This window comes from Bufo bufo, chromosome 3 (genome assembly GCF_905171765.1).
Source record: "Bufo bufo chromosome 3, aBufBuf1.1, whole genome shotgun sequence".
Lineage (NCBI taxonomy): Eukaryota > Metazoa > Chordata > Amphibia > Anura > Bufonidae > Bufo > Bufo bufo.
The window spans coordinates 362,077,353-362,095,810 of NC_053391.1; positions in this window are offsets into that span (position 1 = coordinate 362,077,353).

The window sequence follows — 18,458 nt, forward strand, 5'->3', positions numbered from 1 at the left end:
CCACCTTCCCAGCCACCCCATCCCACTTCCCATACCCCATCCCGGTCCCACAGCCCCAAACTATTTTCTCACAACTTTTCTCCCTCTCCTCCTCATTACTATCCTCCAACCTCTTTCACCACTCCCTCTACTCTAGCTTGGGAAAATCCATCTCCTGCCCAATCCTCAACCTTAAATACTCCCTCTGTTGCACTTCCCCCAACACGCACTTATTTGTCCACAGTGGCAGAAGAACAGGACGGAGGGGTCCCAAACCGTGAACTTCCCTCCACCCCCATCCTTCTACTTCCCCCAGGCCTGTATACAAGCAACTGTAAAAAAGTTTTTAAAAATGTTATGTTTTTTTATATATACAGTACAGACCAAAAGTTTGAACACACCTTCTCATTCAAAGAGTTTTCTTTATTTTCATGACTATGAAAATTGTAGATTCACACTGAAGGCATCAAAACTATGAATTAACATATGTGGAATTATATACATAACAAAGAAGTGTGAAACAACTGAAAATATGTCAGATTCTAGGTTCTTCAAAGTAGCCACCTTTTGCTTTGATTACTGCTTTGCACACTCTTGGCATTCTCTTGATGAGCTTCAAGAGGTAGTCCCCTGAAATGGTTTTCACTTCACAGGTGCGCCCTGTCAGGTTTAATAAGTGGGATTTCTTGCCTTATAAATGGGGTTGGGACCATCAGTGGCGTTGAGGAGAAGTCAGGTGGATACACAGCTGATAGTCCTACTGAATAGACTGTTAGAATTTGTATTATGGCAAGAAAAAAGCAGCTAAGTAAAGAAAAACGAGTGGCCATCATTACTTTAAGAAATGAAGGTCAGTCAGTCAGCCGAAAAATTGGGAAAACTTTGAAAGTAAGGGCTATTTGACCATGAAGGAGAGTGATGGGGTGCTGCGCCAGATGATCTGGCCTCCACAGTCACCGGACCTGAACCCAATCGAGATGGTTTGAGGTGAGCTGGACCGCAGAGTGAAGGCAAAAGGGCCAACAAGTGCTAAGCATCTCTGGGAACTCCTTCAAGACTGTTGGAAGACCATTTCAGGGGACTACCTCTTGAAGCTCATCAAGAGAATGCCAAGAGTGTGCAAAGCAGTAATCAAAGCAAAAGGTGGCTACTTTGAAGAACCTAGAATGTGACATATTTTCAGTTGTCTCACACTTGTTTGTTATGTATATAATTCCACATGTGTTAATTCATAGTTTTGATGCCTTCATAGTCATGAAAATGAAGAAAACTCTTTGAATGAGAAGGTGTGTCCAAACTTTTGGTCTGTACTGTATATCTTTTAAATGTTATTCTTAATAAATGTTATTTGTATTGAAAATTTATTTGTTTTTGTCTTCTGTTTAACCCCTTAAGGACGCAGGGCGTATCGGTACGCCCTATTTCCCGAATCCTTAAGGACTCAGGGCGTACCGGTACGTCCTAACTTGAAATCGGTATTCCGGCGCCCCAGGGGTTAATCGGAACGGGATTTCGGCTGAAATCATTCAGCCGGCATCCCGTAACAATGCAGGGGGGAGGAGTCATTTGACCCCCCTGCATCGACGATCGCAGAAAACCGCAGGTCAATTCAGACCTGCGGTTTTCTGCGTTTCCGGTCCATTCGGGTGTCCTGTGACCCGATGAACCGGAAAAAGACTGTGATCGGTGGCGTAATTATACACCACCTATCGCAGTCCGAGGATTTGAAGAGGCGGTGCTGGCCCTGGTGCTGATGCCTGCTGTCCAGGGTGCTGATTGGTGCAGGGGAGAGAGGCGCGAGATTCAAACTTCCTGCGCTCCTCTCTCCCCTCCTCTTCCTGTCCAGCACCCTGACCGTGCAGCACCGTCCAGAACCAGCTCCTGTGTCCCCCTAATCGGCATCCATCACCCTCCTGCACCCATCGCCACCCAGGTAGGTTAGGGTCAGTGAGGGAGAGGCACCGTTAGGCAGGGAAAGAAGGGAAAAGTTAGTTAGGAAAAAAAAAAAAAAAATATTTTTTATTTCCAAACTTTCTTTGATCCATCCATCAGACCCCAGACCCCCCCCCTGCAACTTGCCCCCCCACCATCAGTTTCCGCCAATATATTCCCACAAAGCGGGCGAGGTATGGCGTGAAGCTATACAAAATTTGTGAGAGTACCTCAGGGTACACTTACAAATTTCATGTGTACGAGGGGCGAGATTCCCGGATTCAACCCCCAGAATGTCCCCCCACTTTGGGTGTTACCGGGAAACTCGTGTGGGACCTTATGTACCCACTGCTGGATAACGGTTACCACTTGTACGGGGACAACTTTTATACCAGCATTCCCTTGTTCAGGTCCCTTGCCGCCAGATCCACGTTCGCTTGTGGGACCGTGCGGAAAAATCAACGTGGCCTCCCTGCCTACCCCCTCCAGGTACCTATCCCCAGGGGTGAGACCCGTGCCCTTACCAGTGGAAACCTGTTGCTGGTCAGGTATAAGGACAAGAGGGATGTCCTTATGCTGTCCACAATCCACGGTAACAGCACCACCCCCGTCTCTGTGCAAGGTACCGCGGCAACGGTCCTCAAGCCCGATTGTATCGTCGACTACAATCGGTATATGGGAGGAGTTGATCTCTCTGATCAAGTCCTCACGCCATATAACGCCATGCGCAAAACCCGGGCATGGTACAAAAAAGTTGCGGTCTACTTGGTGCAAGTTGCCATGTACAACTCTTTTGTACTATCCCGAAGCGCTGGCAGCACAGGGACATTCCTCCAATTCTATGAGGCAGTCCTCAAGGACCTGATCTTTTCGGACCGGGAAAGAGCAGGCCGGAGTACCTCGGGAATTGGAGGCGCCCGGATCGTCCCTGGCCAACACTTTCCAGGTGTGGTCCCCCATACTGGAAAGAAGGGACGAACCCAAAAAAAGTGCAGAGTGTGTCGCAGGAGGGGGATACGGAAGGACACCACCACTCAGTGCGACACTTGCCCCGATCATCCGGGCCTCTGCGTTATCGATTGCTTCAGGGAGTATCACACTTCCATGGAGTACTACATTTTTATAATCCCCAACAGTCCACTAGAGAACATAAAAAACTATGGCTCTCAGACTTTGGAGACACGGAAACATTTTTTTTTTCCCAAAAAAATATTAGTTTTAGTGCAGGCATCCTCAAACTGCGGCCCTCCAGATGTTGTAAAACTATAACTCCCAGCATGCCCAGACAACCTACAGCCATCAGCAGGGCATGGTGGGAATTGTAGTTTTACAACATCTGGAGGGCCGCAGTTTTTAGGATGCCTGCTTAGTGTCTCCAAAGTCTGAGAACCATACATATTGGGCATCGTCGCGTGCGTAAAAGTCGTCGCTATAAAAATAACTTTTGCCCAAACGCCTCGGATGAACGGTGTTAAAAATATAAAATAAAAACGGTGCCAAAACACCCATTTTTGGGCAAAATTTCCATTTGAATCCTTTTTGCCGGTAATAAAGCAAGGGTTAACAGCCAAACAAAACTCAATATTTATGGCCCTGATTCTGTAGTTTGCAGAAACACCCCATATGTGGTCGTAAATGGCTATATAGCCGCACGGCAGGGCATAGAACGAAGGGAACTCCATATGGTTTCTAGAAGGCAGATTTTGATGGACAGTTTTTGACACCATGTCCCATTAGAAGCCCCCCCTGATGTAGCCTAGACTAGAAACTCCAAAAAAGTGACCCCATCTAAGAAACTACACCCCTCAAGGTATTCAAAAGTTACTTTACAAACTATGTTAACCCTTTAGGTGTTCCACAAAACTAAATAGCGAATGTAGAAACTATTTTAGAATTTTTTTTTTGTTACATTGCCTCAAAAAAGAGTAATATAGAGCAACCAAAAATCATATTTACCCCTAAAATAGTCCCAAAACAACAACCACCTTATCCCGTAGTTTCCTAGATGGGGTCACTTTTGTGGAGTTTCTACTCTAGGGGTGCATCAGGGGGCTTGAAAGGGTACATGGTGTAAATAAACCAGTCCAGCAAAATCTGCCTTCCAAAAACCATATGACGTTCCCCTTCTTCTATGTCCTGCCATTTAGCCAAATAGTAGTTTACGACCACATATGGGGTGTTTCTGCAAACTACAGAATCAGGGCAACCCATTTTGAGTTTTGTTTGGCAGTTAACCCTTGTTTTACTCCTGGAAAAAATTGATTATATTGGAAAATTTTCCAAAAAATAGAAATGTAAAAATTGTTTCTCCATCTGCCATTAACTCTTGTGGAACACCTAAAGGGTTAACAAAGTTTGTAAACCCAGTTTTGAATACCTTGAGGGGTGTACTTTCTTAGATGGAGTCACTTTTTTGAAATTTCTATTCATGGGGTGCAACAGGGGACTTCAAATGGGACATGGTATAAACAAAACCAGTCCTGCAAAATCTGCCTTCCAAAACCCATATGGTGTTCCCCTCCTTCTATGTGCTCCCGTTCGGCCAAACAGTAGTTTACGACCACATATGGGGTGTTTCTGCAAACTACAGAATCGGGGCAACCCATTTTGAGTTTTGTTTGGCAGTTAACCCTTGTTTTACTCCTGGAAAAAATTGATTATATTGGAAGTTTTTCCAAAAAATAGAAATTTCAAAATTGTTTCTCCATCTGCCATTAACTCTTGTGGAACACCTAAAGGGTTAACAAAGTTTGTAAACCCAGTTTTGAATACCTTGAGGGGTGTACTTTCTTAGATGGAGTCACTTTTTTGAAATTTCTATTCTAGGGGTGCAACAGGGGGCTTCAAATGGGACATGGTATAAACAAAACCAGTCCTGCAAAATCTGCCTTCCAAAACCCATATGGTGTTCCCCTCCTTCTATGTGCTCCCGTTCGGCCAAACAGTAGTTTACGACCACATATGGGGTGTTTCTGCAAACTACAGAATCGGGGCAACCCATTTTGAGTTTTGTTTGGCAGTTAACCCTTGTTTTACTCCTGGAAAAAATTGATTATATTGGAAAATTTTCCAAAAAATAGAAATTTCAAAATTGTTTCTCCATCTGCCATTAACTCTTGTGGAAGACCTAAAGGGTTAATAAAGTTTGAAAAAACAGTTTTGAATACCTTGAGGGGTGTAGTTTCTAGAATGGGGTCATTTTTGGGAGGTTTCTATCATCTAAGCCTCACAATATGACTTCAAACCTGAACTGGTCCATAAAAAGTGGGAAAAATAAAATATCATTCCCAAAATGCTACAAACATGAAGTAGACATATGGGGAATGTAAAGTCATCACAATTTTTGGGGGTATTACTATGTATTACAGAGGTAGAGAAACTGAAACTTTGAAATTTGCTAATTTTTCAAAATTTTCGGTAAAAATTGTATTTTTTTATGCAAAAAAATTAACTTTTTTGACCCAATTTTAGCAGTGTCATGAAGTACAATATGTGACGAAAAAACTATCTCAGAACGGCCTGAGTAAGTCAAAGCATTTTAAAGTTTTGAGCACTTAAAGCGACACTGGTCAGATTTGCAAAAAATGGCCAAATCCTTAAGGTGAAATAGGGCTGAGTCCTTAAGGGGTTAAAGGGTTTTTAAACAAGTGGATTCAAAATGGGTTATTTTGGAACCCTTAAAATCTCCAAGCGCTGGCGGAGCGACACAAGTATTTGTCGCTCCTCCAGCATGGGGAGATTATGTTAACAAGGAACAGTGTGTAGAAGAGAGGCCTGACATAATCGCCCAGCACTGGCGGAGCGACACAAGTATTTGTTGCTCCTACAGTGTGGGGAGATTATGTTGACAAGGAGTAGTGTGTACATTAGAGGCCTGACATTATATCCCAGCGCTGGCAGAGCGACACACGTATTTGTCGCTACTCCAGTGTGGGGAGATCAATATATGCAACAAGACTTAATGTATGGTTTTAAAAAAAAGTTTAAGAAACAAACTCGTATATCTGGACTTACTCCAAAGCATTTGACACTGTACCACATAAAAGGTTAGTATATAAAGTGAGAATGCTTAGACTGGGAGAAAATGTCTGTATGTGGGTAAGTAACTGGCTGAGTGATAGAAAACAGAGGGTGGTTATTAACGGTACACACTCAGATTAGGTCACTGTCACTAGTGGGGTACCTCAGGGGTCAGTATTGGGCCCTATTCTCTTCAATATATTTATTAATGATTTTGTAGAAGGCTTGCATAGTAAAATATAAATTTTCGCAGATGACACTAAACTGTGTAAAGTAATTAACACTGAAGAGGACAGTATACTACTACAGAGGGATTGGAGGCTTGGGCAGATAAGTGGCAGATGAGGTTTAACACTGACAAATGTAAAGTTATGCACATGGGAAGGAATAATGCAAGTCACCAGTACATACTAAATGGTAAAACACTCGGTAACACTGACATGGAAAAGGATCTAGGAATTTTAATAAATAGCAAACTAAGCTGCAAAAACCAGTGTCAGGCAGCTGCTGCCAAGGCCAATAAGATAATGGGTTGCATCAAAAGGGGCATAGATGCTCGTGATAAGAACATAGTCCTACCACTTTACAAATCGCTAGTCAGACCACACATGGAGTACTGTGTACAGTTCTGGGCTCCTGTGAACAAGGCAGACATAGCAGAGCTGGAGAGGGTCCAGAGGAGGGCAACTAAAGTAATAACTGGAATGGGGCAACTACAGTACCCTGAAAGATTATCAAAATTAGGGTTATTCACTTTAGAAAAAAGACGACTGAGGGGAGATATAATTACTATGTATAAATATATCAGGGGTCAGTACAGAGATCTATCCCATCATCTATTTATCCCCAGGACTGTGACTGTGACAAGGGGACATCCTCTGCAGCTGGAGGAAAGAAGGTTAGCACACAAACATAGAAGAGGATTCTTTATGGTAAGAGCAGTGAGACTACAGGGAGTGCAGAATTATTAGGCAAGTTGTATTTTTGAGGATTAATTTTATTATTGAACAACAACCATGTTCTCAATGAACCCAAAAAACTCATTAATATCAAAGCTGAATATTTTTGGAAGTAGTTTTTAGTTTGTTTTTAGTTTTAGCTATTTTAGGGGGATATCTGTGTGTGCAGGTGACTATTACTGTGCATAATTATTAGGCAACTTAACAAAAAACAAATATATACCCATTTCAATTATTTATTTTTACCAGTGAAACCAATATAACATCTCAACATTCACAAATATACATTTCTGACATTCAAAAACAAAACAAAAACAAATCAGTGACCAATATAGCCACCTTTCTTTGCAAGGACAATCAAAAGCCTGCCATCCATGGATTCTGTCAGTGTTTTGATCTGTTCACTATCAACATTGCGTGCAGCAGCAACCACAGCCTCCCAGACACTGTTCAGAGAGGTGTACTGTTTTCCCTCCTTGTAAATCTAACATTTGATGATGGACCACAGGTTCTCAATGGGGTTCAGATCAGGTGAACAAGGAGGCCATGTCATTAGATTTTCTTCTTTTATACCCTTTCTTGCCAGCCACGCTGTGGAGTACTTGGACGCGTGTGATGGAGCATTGTCCTGCATGAAAATCATGTTTTTCTTGAAGGATACAGACTTCTTCCTGTACCACTGCTTGAAGAAGGTGTCTTCCAGAAACTGGCAGTAGGACTGGGAGTTGAGCTTGACTCCATCCTCAACCCGGAAAGGCCCCACAAGCTCATCTTTGATGATACCAGCCCAAACCAGTACTCCACCTCCACCTGGCGTCTGAGTCGGACTGGAGCTCTCTGCCCTTTACCAATCCAGCCACGGGCCCATCCATCTGGCCCATCAAGACTCACTCTCATTTCATCAGTCCATAAAACCTTAGAAAAATCAGTCTTGAGATATTTCTTGGCCCAGTCTTGACGTTTCAGCTTGTGTGTCTTGTTCAGTGGTGGTCGTCTTTCAGCCTTTCTTACCTTGGCCATGTCTCTGAGTATTGCACACCTTGTGCTTTTGGGCACTCCAGTGATATTGCAGCTCTGAAATATGGCCAAACTGGTGGCAAGTGGCATCTTGGCAGCTGCACGCTTGACTTTTCTCAGTTCATGGGCAGTTATTTTGCGCCTTGGTTTTTCCACACGCTTCTTGCGACCCTGTTGACTATTTTGAATGAAACGCTTGATTGTTCGATGATCCCGCTTCAGAAGCTTTGCAATTTTAAGAGTGCTGCATCCCTCTGCAAGATATCTCACTATTTTTGACTTTTCTGAGCCTGTCAAGTCCTTCTTTTGACCCATTTTGCCAAAGGAAAGGAAGTTGCCTAATAATTATGCACACCTAATATAGGGTGTTGATGTCATTAGACCACACCCCTTCTCATTACAGAGATGCACATCACCTAATATGCTTAATTGGTAGTAGGCTTTCGAGCCTATACAGCTTGGAGTAAGACAACATGCTTAAAGAGGATGATGTGGTCAAAATACTCATTTGCCTAATAATTCTGCACGCAGTGTATGGAACTCTCTGCCTGAGGAGTTGGTGATCGTGAGTACAATAAAGGAATTCAAGAGGGGCCTGGATATATTTCTGGAGTGTAATAATATTACAGGCTATAGCTACTAGAGAGGGGTTGTTGATCCAGGGAGTTATACTGATTGCCTGATTGGAGTCGGGAAGGAATTTTTTATTCCCCTAAAGTGGGGAAAACTGACTTCTACCTCACTTTTTTTTTTTTGCCTTCCTCTGGATCAACTTGCAGGATGAGAGGCCGAACTGGATGGACAAATGTCTTTTTACGGCCTTATGTACTATGTTACTATGTAAACTAATTTTACAAAACAGGTTTTGAAAATCAATACACACTACTCTATCCACCCAAATAACCACTCAACCAATATGCAACAAGAATAAATTCAAATTAGATTAATTTTTCCAGAAAACCCCCCCCACAAATCATTTAAATGATTTGGTCCTGCCAGTCCACTCTTCCTGCATCGGAGCAGAAATATTCAGCAAAGGAGTCTCTCATCCTTGAAACTGCTACAGTGGTCCGCAGTCCAAAACTTTCAATACTGGCCAACTCGCTGTCTTTAGGTATCTGCTCGACATGTAGCGGATATTTTATGAGGAGGTAGTTATGTAACAGCTGCCTTTACTACCTCATCGACAGTTTCTATTTTCAGTTGAATAGGTTTGGTGAAAATTCGCCATTTGGCCACCAGAATGCCGAATGTGCATTCAACCATTCTTCGAGCCCTGGTCAGGCAGTAGTTAAATTCGTGTTTGCTCTGGTTTAATCCGCGGCTGGAATACGGTTTAATTAGATTGCCACACATCTGAAAGGCCTTATCAGCAACCAACACAAAGGGCATGGGGGGAGCATCTGTACCTGGTAGTGGTTGAGGTGGTGGAAAATCAAATTCTCTATTCTATAGCCTTCGCCCCATGTTAGAATTTTTAAAGACCATGGAATCATTGGTTCGGCCGTAAGCCCCAACATCGATTGCCACAAAACAGTAGTGGGCATCAGCGATGGCCATTAATATGATTGATAAATATTTTTTGAAGTTACTGTAAGTGTCACAATGCGCTCTGTGCGTAGTTCCAGGAAGCGGGGACGGCTGAGGTGCGCTCGCGTCATCAGCGCGCCCGGCGTCGCCCGTTCCTGGGGCTGAGAGCTGAGCTGATCACTCGGCGCTCGGCTGTATTGGAACTCAGGAGTCATGACTCCACTAGCACCCTATTTAAACAGGCTGGTCACAGATTGCCTGTTATTGAGGTCCTTACTGCGATATTACTTACCTGGTTTGTTGTTCCTGCTTGGCTTCTGATTACCCATCCATCTCATCCCTTGGTCTTGGCGTTTCCTCCTGGTTCTGACTTTGGCTTCTCCTGACGATACTCTGCTTGCTCCTCTGGTACCGTGCTGCTCTCTTGGTTTTTGACTCGGCTTGTTTGACTTTTCTGTTGCATGTTTTGTCTGTCTACCCTTCACTTATTCTAGCTGAGGGTTTGTCAACCAGTTGTCCCTTGTCGCTAGGACTTGCGAGGCAAGTAGGCAGGGACACGGGTGCAGGTTGAGCTCAGTGGTCACTTCCCCACCCCCTGTGTATGTGACAGTAAGATACTCTGAACCAGTGCCTTGATAATACAGATATGCTTCCCGTCTACTGCCCCAAGACAGTTTGGAAACTGGCATACCTCCCAAAAATTTTCTGAAATTTCGATCCACTGTTGCCTACTTGGATGTGGGATCAATTCCACATGCAACTGCTCCCACAAAGCATGGCACGTATCCTTAACAATCGAGGAAACTCTGAATATTCTAAGACGAAACTGAATCAGAAAAAATAAAAAGTGTAAATAAAAATGAGCAAATATGTAAAATAAATTACCGAAAAAAAACAATGAAAGCTATATAATTTGGATGGCCTTGTTTGGTACCTTAAACTGGACATACCACTGTTAAATGCTCAAAAATGCTTTCCTTTCTTCTGTGGTCATTTTCACAGGTCAAAGGACATTTTTTGGAAATCCAGTGATGGAACGTGTTTTCCATGGAGAACAATAGGCGTATGCTTCTGACTAGCATTGCTCACAGTGCTGTCAACGTCTCTAATGGTCGAGATATGGGTTAAATCCTGACCATAGGAGCCGTTGAAGTCACAGTGAACAATACTAATGCAGAGCCTCCAAAGCCCTTGGCCTACGCAATCAAGAGCTGCGCTAGGTAGAGTACTGTAGTATCAAGTAAAGAAAATTTTTGTAATATGGGGTAGGGAAATATGTCTGGTTTCAGCTTTGAACCAGGAAAAGCAACGTTAAAAAATTATACAAGACTAAAATAGAAAAATATATACACTCACCTAAAGAATTATTAGGAACACCATACTAATACGGTGTTGGACCCCCTTTTGCCTTGAGAACTGCCTTAATTCTACGTGGCATTGATTCAACAAGGTGCTAATAGCATTCTTTATAAATGTTGGCCCATATTGATAGAATAGCATCTTGCAGTTGATGGAGATTTGAGGGATGCACATCCAGGGCACGAAGCTCCCGTTCCACCACATCCCAAAGATGCTCTATTGGGTTGAGATCTGATGACTCTGGGGGCCATTTTAGTACAGTGAACTCATTGTCATGTTCAAGAAACCAATTTGAAATGATTCGAGCTTTGTGACATGGTGCATTATCCTGCTGGAAGTAGCCATCAGAGGATGGATACATGTACTCATTCTGTTTACGCCAAATTCGGACTCTACCATTTGAATGTCTCAACAGAAATCGAGACTCATCAGACCAGGCAACATTTTTCCAGTCTTCAACAGTCCAATTTTGGTGAGCTCGTGCAAATTGTAGCATCTTTTTCCTATTTGTAGTGGAGATGAGTGGTACCCGGTGGGGTCTTCTGCTGTTGTAGCCCATCCGCCTCAAGGTTGTGCGTGTTGTGGCTTCACAGATGCTTTGCTGCATACCTCGGTTGTAACGAGTGGTTATTTCAGTCAACGTTGCTCTTCTATCAGCTTGAATCAGTCGGCCCATTCTCCTCTGACCTCTAGCATCCACAAGGCATTTTTGCCCAAAGGACTGCCGCATACTGGATGTTTTTCCCTTTTCACACCATTCTTTGTAAACCCTAGAAATGGTTGTGCGTGAAAATCCCAGTAACTGAGCAGATTGTGAAATACTCAGACCGGCCCGTCTGGCACCAACAACCATGCCACGCTCAAAATTGCTTAAATCACCTTTCTTTCCCATTCTGACATTCAGTTTGGAGTTCAGGAGATTGTCTTGACCAGGACCACCCCCCTAAATGCATTGGAGCAACTGCCATGTGATTGGTTGACTAGATAATTGCATTAATGAGAAATAGAACAGGTGTTCCTAATAATTCTTTAGGTGAGTGTATATAAAAACATTACCTTATGGTAAGCATTAGGCATTCTGCAGATGAAACACTTCGATGGAAAGTGGTGTCCTGTCTTTCGATGCGATGTGACACCCTTTGTAGCAGATCGTCAAAACTGTTGATGCTCATCCGTAAGTAGTTACGAAACTTGTCCGGATAATTCCGCAGTTCGGGAAACAGAACTTCAAATGCTTCCATTCTTATTCTGGCAGAAGTAATCAGATGCACCAAATAGCGACGGCACAGTCTGGCTCGAAGACGTCTTCTCCAGTGGGAAACAAGGATTAGAGCCTGAAATCCAAAGCGAATGTGATCCAGCATCATCTTTGCTATCTTCTGAGGCAGCATCTGAGGGGTATGTGACCTTCGGTTGTCATTTATAGCCACTGTAAAATTTGCATATGAAATTGTTTCTTTTGAACATGTATAGCTTGGAAGAAAGACGAGACAGAGCGGATATGATAGAAACTTTTAAATACATAAAGGGAATCAACAAGGTAAAAGAGGAGAGAATATTTAAAAGAAGAAAAACTGCTACAAGAGGACATAGTTTTAAATTAGAGGGGCAAAGGTTTAAAAGTAATATCAGGAAGTATTACTTTACTGAGAGAGTAGTGGATGCATGGAATAGCCTTCCTGCAGAAGTGGTAGCTGCAAATACAGTGAAGGAGTTTAAGCATGCATGGGACAGGCATAAGGCCATCCTTCATATAAGATAGGGCCAGGGGCTATCCATAGTATTTAGTATATTGGGCAGACTGGATGGGCCAAATGGTTCTTATCTGCCGACACATTCTATGTTTCTATGTTTCTATGATCTTTGAAAATTTAAATACCGGATCCGTTATTCCGTTTGAAACCGGATGATAATGGATGAGACTGATCCGTCATTTCATCGGATCCGTCAGACGGATCCGGTAAAAAAAGATCTCCGTTTACATACGGTAGGTATTTTTGGCAACAGACTAACGAATCCGGGGGGAAGGGGGGGATATCCGTTTGTTTGCAGTTTGACGGATCCGGCAGGCATTTCCGGCAACGGAACTGCCTGCTGGAATCCAACAACACTAGTGTGAAAGTATCCTAAAAGTGTGTCTTTTCTTATCGGTCGGGGAGTTGCATTCCAACGCCTTATAAGAACTGACGTTAATCCATACTTTGCTGCACTGTAAGTAAACTTTGAATTGTAAGCATTCATGTCCTGTCTATCACGTTTCCAATATAAAATGACCTGTATACACGTCACAAATGGTTTACCAGCACATGCTGAGTTGATTCATTAGTATTGCATAGAAAATAGGGAACCATACGTGAATGAACGTCATAATTATGTAAGATATACTTTCCTCTTTCTGCGTACTTTCCTCTTTTTAACCTTGTTAATGTCAGCTTTCTTTGGGCAGCTAAAATGTCAAGTTCAAATTGAGTTGTAAGGGGCGTAGCTATAGGAAGTGCTGAGACAGCAATCACTACATATATTAAATATTGGAATAATAGTAACATTCCTTAATTTTCCTTTAGTTATTTATGGGGGTTTATTGTGACTTTAATATTGATGACCTATACTTAGGATAGGTCATCAATATGAGATTGGCATGGGCCAGACTCCTGGCACCCCACTGATCAGCTGGTACAGCTCTATAGTCTGTGTAGTGTCTGTGCCTGGTTACCGTAGCTCAGTCGCATACCAGTGAATGGGAGAGAGCTACAGTAACCAGGCCCAGACACTACACAGTACCTGGTTCCAATGTGCTGGGGCCCCTGCAATCAGCTGATCAGTGGGGTACTAGGAGTTGAAACTCTGCCGATATGATATTGATGACCTCTGCCAAAGATAGGTCATTAATATGATAATATGAAAGTACCAGAAACCCCTTTAATCTTCTTTATTCACTTTAGGCATTATTTTTTCAATGTTTTTTGCCTATTGGCATTGTGACACCTACCATTTTGTTCTTTTTTTCCATCATTGATGGATGAAGCCTTGTGAAACGTGTTATCATATTTTTTGCCACCATAATTTGGTTAGATCATCATATGATAGAGGTACTCTAACTTATCTTGTGCCTACCTGTGACATTTCATAATGAATAAAACAGTGGCTTTAAGGGCTCATTTACACGATGGTATGGTCGCAAATAGCGGTCTGCAATACATGGGCACTGGCTGTGTACATCCCATATTCGGGTGCGAACCCATTGACTTGAATGGTGACTTGAAAGCACAGACCAAAAAGCCCACGGATGCGCTTCTGAGTGTTTACATGGGCTTCCGATCCAGGCAATACAAAAAGGGAGAGTTGTCCCTCCAAGGGAGAATGGTGCGGCCGCACCTCTCACCGAAATACTGCTCAAAAAACGTTAATATTTGAATATCAAAGGGGCAGTAACATATTAAAATATAACTTTTAATGGTATAAATTACAATATCCCAAAAACAGGGAAGGATGACCCCTTACAAACATAAACAGACAGACACAGTCGGGACCCTAGACGCTTGTATCCCGTGGTTGAAACGGGTCACGCTTGTTTGGGTCCCACAGTCAGACTCTTGTTATGGGGGTGTTGGGTCTGACTAGACACCTAAAAAGACGAGAAATGCAATACCTAAGATGTGCGGACCCCAAGAGTCAAATGGAGCCACACGTAATGGTGAAGACTAACGTCAGAGTCCTGTGAATTTATGCAAGGACTAGGACGGTGCCTTATGTGGGTAAGATAACAAGGAAAGATCTTACCGGTAAAGATTCATAAGCAGCGCTATTCACTGAGCACAGGATGTCGCTGGAAACGATGGTCTTTTGCAGATCGTAGATTCTGAATAAGGTGTCCTTTTTAGGGGGAGGTCTTTGGGTAGTTGGTCATATGTCGCAGAGAGCCTCAGGGAGGTAAACTGCCCCTGTTGCACCCTACTTGACCTGTTAAGACCCTAGTGCCCTAACACGGGATCCGTGCCCCGCAATGGGTGGTCCCGTCCGGAACCTCACCCTGGTCTAAGGTCCTTGTAAGAACCTGCCGGGGTGATTGGATCGTGGATGGACACCTAGTATAGTGGTATTAAAACTGTAACGTAATGAAGTGGGTATAATCACCTGTCCCTACGCATTTCATCAAATGAACATACCTATGGGTTAGTCACAATAAACCCCATGAATCGTCAGGGGACGAGGGGTGACACTATTGGAGCTGACCTCAACTGCAAATTGTAAATAGTGTATTGCTAAGCAGGAGGGGGCAGACTGGTTCAGGCCACTTGGTAGTATGTGGCGTACTTTCACTGGAGCCGACCTCAGCTGCAAAGAATAAATAGAGTATTGATAAGCAGGAGGGGGCAGACTGACTCAGACCACTTAATAGTATGTGGCGTACTTTCACAGTATACCTGGCGCGCGTATGGCAAATAATCAGGAGCACATTCTACCTAGAGTGCGTGTGGCAATAGTCTAGGTGAGCCGGCGTGAGAAGAGATGTGTCATGCCGGCAGGGTAGCGTCTGGACTATTGACTATTGCCACATGCACTCTAGGTAGAATGTGATCCTGGTTATTTGCCATACGCGCGCCAGGTATACTGTATAGAGTAATGGTATAGACTTCACTTGATGGTCGGTGAGAGCCTGATCTCTAGGATCCTGAGAACGCCCTGTCCCCATTACTATTTTCCCCCTGCGCAGCCGCATATGTAACGACCAGGCCGCAGGGGCAACACGTGAGGCTACGGTGGGCCGATGGGGTAGTAGTAGTTCATTTACTCACGGTTAGCAGAGCCTCCCTGGGCCGGCATGCAGTGATGAGGAAGATAGCACTAAATCCTCCGGGGCACTCTCGATTGCAGGAACACCAGCCAGATGGAAGCTGAGGTGCCCTTGATGGTATAGGTGTTTAAAGGGCTTCTGTCACTCCACTAAACTGATATTTTTTTTTTTTTGTGTACTTATAATCCCTATCCTGCGATATTGCTATACCTTATGTTATTAATAATTTTCGTTCAGTAGATTTTGCAAAAAACGTACTTTTATGATATGCTAATTACCTTTCTACCAGCAAGTAGGGCGTCTACTTGCTGGTAGCAGCCGCAGAAAACCGCCCCCTCCTCCTCCTGATTGACAGGGCCAGCAGCGATCTCCTCCTCCGGCTGGCCCTGTCAGCATTTCAAAAATCGCGTGCCTGTGTTGATTCGGCACAGGCGCTCTGAGAGAAGGAGGCTCGGCTCCTCAGCACTCCCTCAGAGCGCCTGCGCCGATGACGTCTTCTCTTTCGGTGACAGGGCTGGCCGGAGGAGGAGATCGCGGCTTGCCCTGTCAATCAACAAGAGGAGGGGGCGGTTTTCTACGGCTGCTACCAGCAAGTAGACGCCCTACTTGCTGGTAGAAAGGTAATTAGCATATCATAAAAGTACATTTTTTGCAAAATCTACTAAACGAAAATTATTAATAACATAAGGTATAGCAATATCGCAGGATAGGGATTATAAGTACACAAAAAAAAAACAACAGTTTAGTGGGGTGACAGAAGCCCTTTAAGATGCTTTGGTGGCTGGGCCCCTGTGTTTGCGACACCAGAACCGTAAGGTGCAAATGTTAAGTGTAGTAGTGGAAAGGATGAGGAGGCAGTTGTAATCAAACAGTTGAACATTTACTAAATCAATTGTCTTCAGGTAGTCAGTACCGATACAGTTCATTTGTATGGTATGAGTGATGACTCAGAAATAGGTTCAGTAATATTCCTTTTATCAGGTTTAGGCAGTTGTCAGTTGAGTTCTCTAGTACTTTAGCTTTACAGGCGAAGAATAATTAGATTTACTTTAAGTCCACTTTCTATAGAACTCTGGTACTAAATATACTGTTTTCTACTTATCTTGATCTATCCAATAAGGGCGTTTCTCCCTCGTGGCAGGCAAACTCTCTGCGACATTATTTGCAGGATGCTCTCCTGAAGTATTCAGGTTCACTATATCCCGGAAGGCTTCTAGTGAATAAGGACAACTTGGCGCCTTGGTCATCCGGCTGTGTACAGGAACTTGGAAAGTTACTCTTGGTCACTTGTGCTTGTGAAGTCCAATGGCCAGATTCAGCTCTAACCTTCACCAGGCTTGTTTTATATTTAGACGTAGACTTACTGTCCAATGCTAAGCTGCTGTAACTACTCCTAGTTTGTCCTCTCCAGGATTGATCAGGTCCCGGAGGAAAGAAATTGCAGCTACATAGTGGATAAGGCTTGTTTTCCTCTCTCACTACAATACACTACACTGGAATGCCCTGAGCTAGACACACCCCAAGCTATATAAATGAGTGGCGCCAGCACCACCTAGGGGGAATGGGTGCAATGACTTTGCCAGCCTGATAATTGGAAATACCATGCATTGCAAATACACAGATATTTAAAGTGTCCATTTTTACACACGTATGTGGGACGCTGCAGACACGGTCCCCCTCTGTGTAGGGAACTGTAGTGCAGCTCTGTTCCAGTAAATGGGGCTGGTTGCAGTTCTCTGCGCAGTCGCCCAGTTGGAAGGAAAATGCAGAAAGGACATAGTGCTGACCCAGTGCTGCTACCTTTTTCCTCAGATTTAAGATCCTCATGACCTTAGGCATAGGTCATCACTGTAGAAGATGGGAACACACTATAATAAATGTCAGAGCTCCCTGACTATATACTGTATTAGGGGTGCACCGAAATTCCGGCAGCCGAAAATATCGGCCGAAAATGCACCTAATCCACTTCGGCCGATATTGTTACATATCGGCCGAAAATATGGGGTGTGGGATTTGTCACCCACCAAGTAGCTCACCATCTGCGGGCGGGCGCCGGGCGGTTTACTTTAAGTCACTGCATCTTTATTTTACCTTACAATCGTGACGCTCCAGTAACAACTCTGCAGGCAGAGCGGAGGGCGGCGTAACGTCACTTACTCACGTGACGCGCCTGCTCCGCCTCCTTCATTCATAAAGTGGGCGGAGCAGGTGCGTCACGTGAGTAAGTGACGTTACGCTGCCCTCCGCTCTGCCTGCAGAGTTGTACTGGAGCGTCACGATTGTAAGGTAAAATAAAGATGCAGTGAGTGATGCTGTGAGCAGCAGGGCCGGGGCTGTTATGGGTAGGGGGATCGGTCTATGGCACTGCTATGGGGAGGGGGGGATCTGTGCACTGTTATGGGGAAAGGGATCTGTGCACTGTTATGGGGAAAGGGATCTGTGCACTGTTATGGGAAAAGGGATCTGTGCACTGTTATGCCCATAACAGTGCACATATCCCCTTTCCATAACAGTGCACAGATCCCCCTCTCCATAACAGTGCACATATCCCCCTCTCCATAACAGCGCCACCCACAGATCCCCCTCTCCATAACAGCGCCACCCACAGATCCCCCTCTCCATAACAGCGCCACCCACAGATCCCCCTCTCCATAACAGCGCCACCCACAGATCCCCCTCTCCATAACAGCGCCACCCACAGATCCCCCTCTCCATAACAGCGCCACCCACAGATCCCCCTCTCCATAACAGCGCCACCCACAGATCCCCCTCTCCATAACAGTGCACATATCCCCCTCTCCATAACAGCGCCACCCACAGATCCCCCTCTCCATAACAGCGCCACCCACAGATCCCCCTCTCCATAA